At 38.3% G+C, this 14,538-nt stretch overlaps 1 protein-coding gene and 1 pseudogene across 1 annotated transcript in view; both read right to left on the bottom strand.

The window, feature by feature from the left end:
- Positions 1-13,197, bottom strand: part of LOC134205532 (nudC domain-containing protein 1) — a 47,889-nt gene extending 34,692 nt beyond the window's left edge. Inside the window, exon 1 of the mRNA XM_062680824.1 lies at positions 13,180-13,197. The gene's annotated coding sequence lies outside the window, so the exon portion shown is untranslated. The remainder of the gene's footprint in view (positions 1-13,179) is intronic.
- LOC134206752 (NCK-interacting protein with SH3 domain-like) lies at positions 4,912-14,327 on the bottom strand (annotated as a pseudogene).
- Between the last annotated feature and the right edge of the window lie 211 nt (positions 14,328-14,538).

The raw sequence follows: 14,538 nt of genomic DNA, 5'->3' as shown, positions 1-14,538 counted from the left end.
AAAACAATTTGTATTAGGCAAGGCAAGGCCAAGAAAAGAAAATTGTTGTCAAATCATATTTCAAAGAATTGACACTTCAAATATTTAATTAATGTTTTCAATCTAGTACTCATCATCACATCTTTTTTCTATGTCTCGATCTCTCCCTATCTCGATCATCGAGATGTGGAGAGTCGACTGTAGTTAGAAAAATCTTAAAGAATTCGCCAATAGAGTAACATTAGAATCTCTAACATCGGTTGGAAGACGGCTAAGTTATTAGCCCCTTGACCACTTTTCGGGACGAATTAGCTACGTCAAAAGCCCATTGATTCAAAAAAAACATTTCTCTCGGTGGTACCAACTGGATGGAGTTCTAATTAGAATTGGATTCAAAGCGGCCATGGCCTACCTGTGTTTGGACGTCAGGGGGATCGGAAAAGATATTTTAGTTTACAAAGATAAAGATTGTCGCTTCGGTTCCCTTTGTTCTATATCCGGGAAACATGTTAGGTACCGAACTGTCAAATTGTATATATTTTTCCTTCGTTGACATTTCTTCATCATCGCCAGCAAAAGATGTTCCGGACAGCGACGACAGCGACAATCTTTATCTTGTAACTAAATAGCTACGTAGCTACAAAGACGAGTTGCTTAAAGTGTTGGTATGGAACAGCGCCTATGGACTCTTTAGTGGCATGTGCAGTACATAACAGTCGTTTACATAGAATCAGTTATGGCTGGCACGTCCCATACACGCTGATCAACAAAACGTCTACCTGATCGATCCACCCTGCTCGCTGCACACCTCGCCTTCTTGTGTCCGTCGGATCGCTATCGAGAACCATTTTCACCGGGTGATTGTCCGACATTCTGGCTACGTGCCCGGCAACCTTCTTCCATCTGCACCACGTTGCTGGTATGGTTATCGAAGGTCTCCGCTGAGCCCAAGTACACGAATTCTTCAACCACATCATTTCGTCATTATATACAAACTAACGGGGCCAGTTTAGACGAAATAAGACACGGGCCGACGGTATATAGGGTCCCCAAAATACAAAAAGGTTGGTTTGGTACAAAATTTTGTGGGGGCCCAGGGCCCTTCCTCCCCTCATAAATCGGCCCTACAAACTTATATCGATAGGAATTTTTGATGTTGATATTCCTCTCGATAGTGATATTGATAATGCTCTCGTATCTTTGACAAATTTAATTGTCGAAGCCAGAGCGTGCAATTCTAAAGTGAAATTAAATTCAACTCCATTATTATTGACGATGATCTCCAGCTACTGATCCGTCTTAAAATGTGAGCGAAGGCAAAACCAAAGAACTCGCGATCCCGCGTTGAAAGTTATTGGCGAGATGAGATTACCAAAATGAAATTAAAAAACGTTTCGCTATTCTGAGAAATACCAACTTAGAGAATAATGTCTCAGTTTGGATTCAATTCAAAACCCTTTAGGAAATTAACGAACATTTTAAAACCTCAAGCAATTCCAGCGGCAAGAGGAAATAAAATTTTATTTACAAATAGCGAAGGCTCAAAAACGTGCTCAGCAGTTCGAGAGTGCCCATAATTTTAGTCTAGTTCTCACTAGTCCAATTGAGGATCAGGTTACACGGGCTTCGAAGACATTCTCAACCAAGATAATGTTTTGACCCTTCGTTTAGGTTCAATTTGGATAGTAGAATCTATTACTAGAATTTAAAATGTAAGCCCGGGTGACTGGTGGTATTTTCTACATACTTATCAAAAACTTCTGATAGCTCATCCTTTTTGGTTAATTTATTTAACAAATGTTTTCAATTTAACTTACTTCCCCAGATAAATGGAAAAACACCAAAAGTTGTTCCTATTTTGAAGCCGGACAAAAATCAGCTGGGGCTTCTGGTTATCGCCCAATCAGTTTGCTTTCTTCAATAAGCAAACTGTTTGGTATTTCAAATAAAATGATGGTTCATAATAATGACTTAATTCTATTTTTTGCTTTGATGAGCAATTTGGTTTTCGCCATGGGCATTCAACCTCATCAGTTATTAGAGTTTACGAACTTGATTCGGCTCAACAAATCTGGAAATTCGACTGGAGTTGCTCTTCTTGATATAGAAAGCATTTGACAGTGTTTGGCATGAAAGGTTTGATTGTAAATTGATGAATTTTAATTTTCCTCTCTGTGCCTCATTAAGCGATCCAAATTATTTATCAGATCGCTCGCTGCAGGTAAACTATCAGAATTAAATCTGATGAATTGCCTGTAAAACCTGGTATTCCCAAGGCAGCATTCTGGGGCCCATGTTGTATAACATTTTATCTGACTTACCTGATTTTACCACCAGGGTGTCAAAAATCTTTGTTTGCAGATGACACAGGCCTTTTCAGTCAAAGGGCAGAAAGCCGTCGTGTCGTTGCAGTGAATACAAAAAGTTTGGACATTTCTCCTTGCTTGCGAAAATGGAAGAATTTCCCCGAATAACTTCAAAATAGTTAATTTTTTCCCACATAAGCCAAGAAAGCTTCTTATTTGAAACCTTCTAGCAGACATATTGTCGCCATGAATGGGGTTCAATTGATTGGTCTATGAAGCCAAATATTTAGGACTTCTGCTAGATGTAAATTAACTTTTAAAAGGCCTTCAGCCAAATCTTAACAAATATATTAAGTGTCTATATCCATTTATAAATGAAAATCAAAACCTTCATCTTAGAATAGGCTTTTTGGTTACAAAAGAAATTCCCCAGACCTGCCATGTTGTATGCTGTGCCAATATGGACTAGTTATACCAATACCAGACAGAAAGGCACTTCAGAGGATTCAAAACAGAATTTTGAATTTGAATTTGATTTTTTATGATTTTGAGAAGTTGCCTCCGTGGTATAGTATCAATGAACTTCATAGAATTTCCAATATTGAGACATTGTAACAAATGTCAATAAAATAATTTCAATTTTAGACAAAAATCGTTGCAATCTTCTATTGCAAGATTAGTACTTGTACCCTTAGTATAAATCAGGTTAGGTTTAGTTTAAGTTAAAAACATTGTAATTCCTACATTTCAATTCAATTCAACCAGAGGAAAAATCCTTACTGCCAGAGACAATTGAAATGTATAAATAATAACTAAAAAGTAACATAGCAAATAACAATGATAGTGTTAAGAAAACACGGAACACCTAGTCTAAGAGATGAATGCATGTATTAGATAATAATTATCTATTAGCAAATAAAATTAGTTAAAAAAAATAAAATACCGGACTTCGTGAAAATCGTACCATATCAATCTGCCCTTCATTATCACTCCTTCCAGAGCGATGTTGAATAGCGTTCAAATGAACACGAGGGATGCCTGAAACTCCGAACTACGCATCACCCGATACATCGTCGGTTTGACCAAACGTATTAGTTTGGAAATCCGTGTTCATGCATTAGTTGCCATAGGTTATCACGATGGATTGTATCATATGCGGCTTTGAAGCCGATGAATAGATATAATATTCGCGGCATTATATATTTGCAATATTTGGCGTACGGCGAACACCTGGTTCGTTGTCGAGCGTTCTTCCATGAATGACGGCATAGAATTTGGGAGAGTACCTTGTAGGCGGCGTTCAGAAATGTGATTGTAGATGGGACATAGGACAACTTCCATCCACTCCTGCGATAGAACCTCCTCCTCTCAAATTTTGGTAATTACCCATTGCCTCACCACCGTTTTAAACAGCTCTTCTTGTAGTTGTCCAACCCCATGGGTTTTATTGTTTTCAGCCGGCCAATCTCCTCCTGGATTTCTAGAGACATTCAAACATCTAGCAAACTGATTAGAAATCGATATGGATATCGGGCAGACTTTTTGAGAGCTATCGCTTTGCTCATAATGATTTATTCACGACCAAAATTACTACTCTTTGTATGAACAAGATCGCAATTGTTTCCAGTAGACCATTTAAGAGTGATGTACTACTCAATTCCCACGTTGTAATGTTGGCTTACTGTTGGGTGACTTCAGAGTTAGCATCCCTTAACGTAGCCTTGCTCTCTTACCAGAAAAAATGTTCAAACTGGAACCAATGTAAACAGGATCTGAATCTTTCTTTATAAGGAATCCATACTCTATCAAATGTTAGCTTGTAATGTGAACATGTGTAAATGTATTTTCGGATAGAAACCTGAATATGTTATAAGTTTTAGTTTAAATGCTCGTAATTGTTTTATGTGTGTCTTATTTTCAGATTCATCAAACTCCGAAAAGATTGTTCAACCATTGGGAATAACTCAGTCATCGAGTTGTCGATTCGGTAGGCACCCAGAGCTATTTTCATGGCACAATTTTTGAATTTACCCTTGAGGGTTAATTTTGAGTTTAGTCCATCCTCAAGTATTAGGCGTTCAGGGTAATTCAAGATTTCACCAACACTATGTAAATCGTGTGATTAGCGAGCGCTACGCTCGATCTATTAATTCTACTTAGACGCAAGAGGGAAACAGTACAACAAAATCATTGAATGTTGCCTCAGAAGATTAATTATTTAAATCGATTCAAATAAATATTTAGGTTTGAAAAGTGAGGCTTGGCGTTTTGTCCTTAGCAGGTTCTCGTCTTTTCGACTTTCTTTGGATTCCGTCACGATTTTTGTCATATTTTCATAAGGAGAATTATAATTGAGTATATCTACTTACTTCGAAGAACATCAGATGTGAAGCATTACTTAGTCTAAAACTATCTTTGGTAACCAAATATCCATCGCTTTCAGGTAAATACTCAACTTCCTGTATTAACGAATGAAAACACAAACAAATATCTCCGCAAGTTGTGTATACCTTTGTGGTATCCATTTGCCCAGGTTAGTTTTTTTGATGCCATTCAGACGCTTCTATTGCTACTGAGGGCACCGTCAAGTTGTAGTGACTGCCGGGTGCGTCTGTTACTGAAGACGTCATCTTTCACGCTTTGAAAATTTGGGAAACTCGTTGGCGATTTCGCGCACGATTTGTTGATCCCAGCGCTGCGTCCGTTTCTTCGCAGAAGATGCGCGTGAATATCTTGATCAGATCGCTTTTGATGTTGCTGTTCACGCCCAGCCGGTGTTTCGAACGATTTTCCGTAACACAGCTCTAGGTACCATTGCGAATCTGGGAAAAAAATGTTTCAAATGAATAGATTGAGTGGGATGAAAGTATAGAGTTCATGAATGTTACCGGTTCGCCTGCAGAAGAGTCCGACAATTGTCGTACTAAAATATCAATTAAATTCGTTTGATCGTTGGTGTAAATATGGGAAGCAGTTTCAAGCCTGCTAAATAGATCTATAACATTTCGCTGGATTGATGTGAGCTGGGGTGTGTGCTTCAAGAGTATGGACAGGGTCCTCTGTAATTGTAATAAGAATTAAACTTTCTGGTACCACAATTTCCTACGTGTTTCTTTTTACCTTCTCGATTAATTAGAAGACCAATATTTTTCAAGCGAACGTTTTATGCCGTTTGAATGTTCATCAACTTCCAATATTACATTGTCGACTTTCAAATTGTAGATTGAATGATAAATCAGGTTAATCATGATGTCGACAGTACATTATGGACATCCGTTTCAGGTGGATTTTCAATCAAGTTTAACAGGAAAATAACAAAATCGGATCGAAGATGTTCTGAAAAAAAGAATGAAATAGACATTGAAATATATTATAACATATGTATAGAGGCTATATTTATTGGACTATTATTCAAATAAAATCCTATTGCGTGGCAAGCACAATGATACTCTATGTTAAGGAAGTCGAGAATGTTTCCAACCCAGAGTATTTGGCCTGAACGAGTGTCTAGCTCACCATATTCGGATTAGCAATCCTACCCCATTAATATATGCATTAGGGTGGCTCAAAAAACACTTTTTCAAATTTTTTGATGGGCCGCCCTCTTGAATCAGTTCTATTTGATGCCCTGATACTCTGGACAAATATCAGCCAAATCAGTCAACGTTTGGGCGTGCTAAACTCGTTGGGCCTATGGAAAAGTGTATGCGAAACATCAAAAACAGTGATGATTGCAGTTGGACGTCATTAGCATTTACTGAAGTGTTGTAAGGGAATTTGAATTTATTTTCTTTCTAAGGTAAAAGAACGAAATTTGGTCAACCCACTTCAGAAATGCTAATTATAACCAGGCAAACTCAAATCTTCTCTTGATTTTTCTGCGCATAACATTCTGTATTAAATTCTTCAAGATATGAATAATTATATAGTTCTTCTGTCGTAGTTGTGCTGTCCAACTGCAATTCCACTGTTTTGGATGTTTCTGCATGCATTTTGCATATAAACTTCCAACTAGTTTAGCACCGCCCAAACGTTGACCGATTTGGCTAAAATTTTGCCCAGAGCATCAGCGCATCAAATAGAACAGAATAAGAGAACCGGCCCATCAAAAAAGGACCTCTGCAACATCAAAGTTCTTACCTTGCTGATTGATTGGCATACGTCGACCAATAGAGAACACAATAATCAACATTTGGCCAGCTCTTGCAGTTTTTCCACATCCTTCGAGTTGGATATCATGTCTTGGACGATTTCCAAAGACGCTGGGGCAACAGAATATCAACGGTAGTGTAATCCAGATGGCACATTGTAGAAGCTTTCAACAACAGTTTTCCCGGATTGACCAGCGCATCTCCATTTGGTAATACAGGACTAGATCAGTCACACTTTGGTAGTGATCGACACCCATCTCGTTACAGCAGATCTTCGGATCGGCATCCGGTTAGAGATTCCTATCAGCTCATTCAAGTAATGGCTGATGTCGGCTTCATCTTCATGCAGCATCCACGTGCGCTGCTCCAGTCATTTACAATCAGAAAGCCCGTTAATAATTCGCAGTCTACGAGCGTCGTGAGTTTGGGCTAACAGAGAATCTGGCACATCAATTAGGGGTCGTTAGGTGCACTGCTATCGGTTCTAAGTGTTTGACTATTGGCTTGAGGAAGCAATGGTTCCAAATTCGCTGAGAACAACGCGTAGCGCGACACAGAACATTTCGGCTGAGGTTCGTGATAGTACGAATGGCATCTACCAGTTGATACATCTGGTGGTTCAATTTTCACCAAATGGAATTTCCTTCTGACTTTCGGCGATTGTATCTGGATCGCCGTGGTTTCTTTAGTTGATGATTCTTTGGGTTGAGGCTCATTTCACTAGCTGTCATATCATCATTGTTGGTGGTTTCTGGTTCGTTTGGTAATCTGTTTGAGGCTCGGGTTCTGCAATTTACTCAGTTTTCTGAGGTTCCTCATCTCTCTTGAGTACCCGGTTATTTCATCACTTGTAGTAGTCGTCTCTGCGTCGTCGTGGTGGCCCGTATTTGTGGCATCTGCTTCGGATACTTCCGAGATGACACTGTTCTCTTGACTGTTTAGCAGTTCATCTGCGTTGAGTTTGGACGACAGGATGCTGCTAGGACTTTCTTGTATGAATTGAGGAATTTATTTGCTGCACCTACAGCAGGGCTAGATTTGGATTTCTTTGTTAGTTTTTCATGTTTAGAAGAAACCGGCGAATGATAGTAGTTTTTATCTTTGTTGTTTGTAATCGATTCTGTAACAAAAATTAAACATTGCTATATTTTTAAAATATTTATCATTGTAAGTAACATACCAATGTATTCTGCAGAATGTTCTTCAAATTGTTTGATACTACCGTTGCCTTTCATTGAGTTCACTTTTCACTATCAGGGCTCTCATAGAAATATAACAAAGGTAAAATAAAAAGAATTAGTTCAAACTGTCCAAACTTTACTGAATTTATTCCCCCTGTGTTCCTTTATAAATATTTCAAACAAGGCGTTAAACTCAAGCAGCTTTACCTCCAAAGATAAAACAAATGTCATAAGCCACCTTCACCAGTACAATAATATATAATAATAATTTTTAAATAGTAATTTGAAGCAAAAATGTTTCATTACCTTCAATATCTTTCGATTTTAATTTTTTCCTCTACCAGTCGTTCTATATGAGCTCATCACGGTTGATATTCGTTGTTTCTTTATCGATGAACAATCGCAACGACTCAATACTGGACTCTGAGAAGCCATTCAGGGAAGTTGGGATCAACCTGCCAAAAATGCAAACTTATTATGCATGGCGACATACTAACCGACGATACATCCCCCGTACAAATACCCAGTGTATATATTTATGACATAAATATTCAATTCACGGCATTATATGAATACAAAATGTGACATAAAAATATACTACCCAAGAATAGTTTATGTCATCCTTCAAGTATCTGATGGCTTCCTCTCAGTTTTTTCGCCGAACCACAGGATGCTGAACCTTATTTAAAATGCAGTATGATATCGATTTTTCTTCATCCTTTCTAAGTAGTATCAATTTATGGCCTTGTGTGCCTCCTTTAATTTCATGACATAATTCAGTGGAACGGGCGATATTGCCCTTTCATACTGACCGCGCCTGCCATTTCTTTGGCGTGCACTGGTCTGATGTGGGATCAAGTATTCTCCCTCGTCAAAATAATGGTTTTCGGATATACGGCTGTGAAATCATATAAACCTTCAGCATCTCCAAGCTCTCTGCAAAAATCGGTATGGGGAAAAATTGATTTTTACGTTTTCCGCAATACACTGATTGCAGATTGTCCACGACTTACCAGCTCGTTCAACCAAGCTTTCACCATTGGATATCCTTTTTTGAACAATTTGCACCACTCAGTTCTCAACAACCTTTTTCATTTATCAACAAATTTTCATCACTGCTCTGCGTTTTCGGTCGCAAACCGAGGAGTCAAGTGAACAACTTTCACCACCCTCTTGCTCCATATCAAAATTTGGCGAAGATAATCCCGTCCGTACTCTTTGGTTTCCTCGCACATTGTACGGAGGTAAAGAAATAGGCATAAATCGTATTATCTCTCGCTCTGTTATGGTTCTCTTCGGTTCTAATATATTACTTACTTATCTGCAACTTCGCAACAACATAACGCATCAGTGAATAATTGTCGAGAAGAGAAACATCGGGCATGATTTTGACGTAACAGAGGTATAAGAATTTTCGCTGTTTATTTTGTACCCATAAAACGAAACTTTAGCATTGCTCGTGTCCTGTATATTCCACCATCGGGTCAAATGCCAATGTATTTTGTTTTTTCGTTGTAAACATTGGAGCTGAGCTCTCTTGCTCTGTTTGAGCCGAGAACATCTGCTGAAGTGAACAATCTTGAAATATTTTTAGACAGTTTTATTTTATTACCTTATGCTATAAAACAACACTTATTCTTAGGAAACCATGAACTAAGAAAGGTGCAGAACAACGTCATATAGCGTGCAAGTGATTCGGGATCTCGGGTAAAACATTATTTTGGTAACAAAGTTTTATTGTTGAACCTAAATTGAACCTAAATAATTCTTAAAATTGGTTTAAAAACTATTAAATCAACTCTCCGCACAACTTCTCTGAACACATCACACCGTAGTCAGAAATAATCGTGGGATACTGAACAGTTGAAAATCATGCGGTGGAGGTCTTGATTGCAGTAGCAAAAAAGGCTGATCAGCATTATTCTATAGATCCTCCTGGATAATGGTCAAAGTTCCTAACTACTTTACGATAGGACTTTGTGTACCTTCAATCTAAACCCAATATAAATACTATTACATTTCTATTCCGATCAATCCAATCGAATCAAATCAATCAAAATCAATCCAAATCCAATCCAAATCAATCAAATCCAAATACAAATCGATCAAATCAATCAATCAAATCAATCCAAATCCAATCCGATCAATCCAAATCCAATCCAAATCAATCAAATCAATCCGATCAATTCAAATCAAATCAAATCAATCAAATCAATCAAATCAATCGAATATTCAAAATCAATCCCAAATCCAATCAAATCAATCAAGTAATCAAATCCAATCAAATCGAAGTCAAATCAATCCAAATCAATCCAAATCAATCAGTGATCAAATCAATCAAATCAATCAAATCAATCCAAATCCAATTTAAATCCAATCAAATCCAATCAAATCCAATCAAATCCAATCAAATCAATCCAAATCCATTCAAATCAATCCAAATCAATCCAAATCGAAATCAAATCAATCAAATCCAATCCAAATCAATCCAATCCAATCAAATCAATCAATCAATTCAATCGATCACAATCAAATCAATCCAAATCAATCAAATCCAATCAAATCCAATCAAATCGAAATCCAAATCCAATCCAAATCCAATCCAATCCATTCAAATCAATCAAATCCAATCCAAATCCAATCCAAATCAATCCAAATCCGATAACAAATCCAATCAAATCTAACCCCAATATAAATACTATCACATTTCTATTCAAATCAATCAAATCAATCCAAATCCAATCAAATACAATCATATCCAAATCAATCCAAATCCTTAAATCTAACCCCAATATAAATACTATCATATTTCTATTCAAATCAATCTAGTGATCAAATCCAATCAATCCAATCAAAATCCAAATCCAGTCAATCAAATCCAATCCAAATCCAACCAATCTAACCCCAATATAAATACTATCATATTTCTATTCAAATTCAATCAAATCCAATCCAAATCCAATCCGATCAATCCAATCCAGTCAAATCCAGTCAAATCGGTAAATCAATCAAATCAATCAAAGTCAATCCATTCAATCCAAATCAATCAAATCCAATCCAAATCCAGTCAAGACCAATCAAATCAATCAAATCAATCCAAATCCAGTCAAATCCAATCCAGTCAATCAAATCCAATCCAAATTGATCCAAATCAATCAAATCAATCAAATCAATCAAATCCAATCCAAATCAATCCAAATCAATCAAATCGATCAAGTCAATCCAATCAATCAAATCAATCAAATCAATCCAAATCCATTCAAATCCATCCAAAATCCAATCCAAATCCAATCCAAATCAATCAAATCAATCCAAATCAATGTAAATCGGTGAAATCTAACCCCAATATATAAATACTATCACATTTCCTATTCAAATCCAATCAAATCAATCAAATCAATCCAAATCGATCAAATCAATCAAATCAATCAAATCCAATCAAAATCAATCAAATCCAGTAAATCAATCCAAATCAATCAAATCAATCCAAGTCAATCCAAATCAATCCAATCAATCAAATCCAGTCAAATCCAGTCAAATCCAGTCAGGTCGATCCAAGTCGGTCGATCCCGTCCGATCGATCCGAATTGATCCGATCGATCAAGATCAGGTAGATCCAGTCAGATCCAGTCGAATCCGTCCGATCAGTCAGATCGTCCAGGTCAGTCCAGTCCAGTCCAGATCCAGTCCAGATCCAGTCAGATCAGTCCAGATCAGTCCGGGTCAGTCCAAGTCAGTCGATCCAGTCCAAGTCAGTCGATCAGTCAGGAATCCGTCCAGTCGATCCAGGTCAGTCCAGATCCAGTCAGATCCAGTCCGATCGGTCAGAGTCCAGTCCAGGTCAATTCGATCAGTCAGGTCAGTCCAGATCAGTCAAGATCCAGTCCAGAGTCCAGTCAAGATCCAGTCCAAGTCAGTCAAATCCAGTCAGATCAGATTAAAGATCGAGTCAGATCCAGTCAAGATCGGAACAGATCCAGTCAAATTGATCCAGATCCAGTCAAGATCCGAGTCAGATCCAGTCAAATCCAGTCAGATCGATCCAGATCGATCCAGATCCAGTCCAGATCCGGTCAGGTCAGTCAGGTCAGTCAAGTCAGTCCAGATCGAATTGGGTCGATCCAAGGTCGGTCCAGGTCGGTCCGATCCAGTCCAGTCGATCAGATCCAGATCGATCCAGTCCAGGAGTCAGTCAAGTCAGTCAGATCAGTCAGATCCAGTCCCAGTCAGGTCAGTCTGGAGTCAGAGTCGATCCAGTCTGGAGTCAGTCGAATCCAGTCAAATCCAGTCAGGTCAGTCCGATCGGTCAGATCGTTCAGATTCTGATCAGGTCAGTCCAGGTCAGTCCGATCCAGTCAAAATTCAGTCAGATCAGTCAGATCAGTCCAGTCAGTCCAGGTCAGTCGATCAGTCCAGGTCAGTCCGATCCAGTCCAAGTCGGTCAGGTCATTCCAGATCCAGTCCGATCCAGTCAAGATCCAGTCCAGATCCAGTCCAAGTCAGTCCAGATCAGTCAGATCGGTCCAGATCCGTCCAAGTCAGTCAGTCCAGTCAGATCCAGTCCCAGATTCAGTCCAAGTCAGTCCAGATCCAGTCCAGGTCAGTCAGGTCAGATCAGGTCCGTCAGGTCAGTCAGATCAGTCCAGACGCAGTCAGGTCAGTCCAAATCGATCCAGGTCTGATCCAGGTCGGTCAAGTTCAGTCCAGATCAGTCAGAGTCGATCTAAGATCCGAGTCGGGAATCGGTCAGATCCAGTCAGATCCAGTCAGATCCAGTCAGGTTCAGTCAGGTCGGTCCAAGGTCGGTCAGGTCAGTCCAGATCAGTCAAGATCCGGTCAAGTCAGTCCAGGTCAGTCCAGATCCAGTCAAATCGATCCAAATCCAATCCAAATCAATCAAATCAGTCAAATCAATCCAAATCCAATCCAAATCCAATCCAAATCCAATCCAAATCAATCAAATCCAATCCAAATCCAATCAAATCCAATCCAAATCCAGTCAAATCCAATCCAAATCAATCCAAATCAGTCAAATCAATCAAATCCAATCCAAATCAATCCAAATCAATCAAATCAATCAAATCAATCAAATCAATCAAATCAATCCAAATCCAATCCAAATCCAGTCAAATCAATCAAATCAATCCAAATCAATCCAAATCAAATCAAATCAATCAAATCAATCAAATCCAAATCCAGTCCAAATCCAATCAAATCAATCCGAATCAGCAATCCAAATCAAATCCAAATCAATCTAAAATCCAATCAATCAATCTCAAATCAATCAAATCAATCCAAATCAATCCGTCAATCAAATCAATCCAAATGATCAAATCCAATCAAGTCAGTCAAATCAATCAAATCAATCAAATCAGTGATCAATCCAAAATCAATCCAAATCAATCAAATCAATCCAATCAATCAAATTCAATCAAATCAATCAAATCAATCCAAATCAATCCAAATCAATCCAGCAATACGTAACTTCAAAAATAATCACTTTCAGAATATTAGACTGAAGAATTAGCTTTATATTGAAATTGTAAAATTTGTGACAAAAACCACAAAAACTGCATTACCAAAATATGTCAACGCCTGTCGAAAAAAGCAAAAAAAATGACACAAAAAACAACCTAAAAAAACAACAACAAATGAAAGAAAAAAAAAGCCTTTTCGTGTGACAGCTCAACACGTCGACACGCTCACGATAAGTCAACGAACTCCAACTCGTCATCCGCTTTTTCTTTCAATAGTAGGAAGTAGTTTTGTATTGCCGTCTCTTTTTCCCACAGAAATTTTACATTCACTTTTCAAAAGTGAGGTAAAATTTCTGTGGGAAAGAAAGAGACAGTAATAAAAACTACTCACCAGTGAAGTCAAAATCAAAATGAGCGTGTATACACGCTCATTTTGAATCTACCTGCAAAGTGAGTCGTGAAATGACTTTCGAATTTTATGCTTTACTCTACTTTTTATTTTTATTATATTATTATTATTATTTATTTATTTGTTGTCACTTATATACTATTACATACGTTTTTCTTCACTTATTTTTACTTTTTACTGAGACACGGATGACCTTACATAACAGTAACATTACTCAAGTCGCACCCTTGGTGCATTTATAGCAAAAAAAACTTTAAAAGGACCTGGAGAAGGAAAAAATTGCTAGAAAAACCTTCGAACTTAGTTAGGAGATGGGGATGTAGAATGGTCACAGCTTAATCAATAGGTATCACATAGATTTATATGGCGGCCAATTCACGTAGTAAGGATTTGACGACAAAAGGCAACTTGTGGAACTTTGGAATCAGTCTTTGAAACCAGTCATCTACTTGTTTAATCTTGATGAGACGATGCACGTCTTCAGTGGGGTGATAATAGTCTAGATTACATCATCTTTGAGCAGCCGATTCTGCTTAATTTGAATTTTCTTCCGATGGGTACGGGCACAGTCGTACCATGCAGGAAAACCGTACGCACCGTCGGCCGGAAACGGTTTTGTACAGCAGTAACTTGATGTTGGAGTCTAGACGTGAGCGACGGTTTACGAGGGGATAGAGTACCTTCGTGAGCTTATCACATTTGCTAATACAGGTTGAAACGTGATTGCCAAAATTTAGCTTCTTGTCTAGTGTTACACCGAGGTATCCTACATTAGGCGACCATGGTATATCTTGCTGACAACATTTCACTTGAGTTTGAGGCATGTTTCTTGGACTTCTTCTGCGGGTGAAGAAGATAGCCTGGGATTTTCGTGGGTTCACTTTCACTTTCCATCTTCTGTGGTACTGTTCGATACTTTCTTGGGCTTGTTGGAGTTTTCTTACGACAACTTCAGCATTGCGATGTGAAGTGAGGAATCCGGTATCGTCCGCGAAGGAATAGTAGTGGACTCCATCTATTTTGGTGAGATCGGCG

The sequence above is a fragment of the Armigeres subalbatus genome, chromosome 1, assembly GCF_024139115.2.
Source record: "Armigeres subalbatus isolate Guangzhou_Male chromosome 1, GZ_Asu_2, whole genome shotgun sequence".
Classification (NCBI taxonomy): Eukaryota; Metazoa; Arthropoda; class Insecta; order Diptera; family Culicidae; genus Armigeres; species Armigeres subalbatus.
The sequence above is the reverse complement of the archived record's forward strand: the minus strand, read 5'-3'. Positions and strand labels throughout refer to the sequence as shown.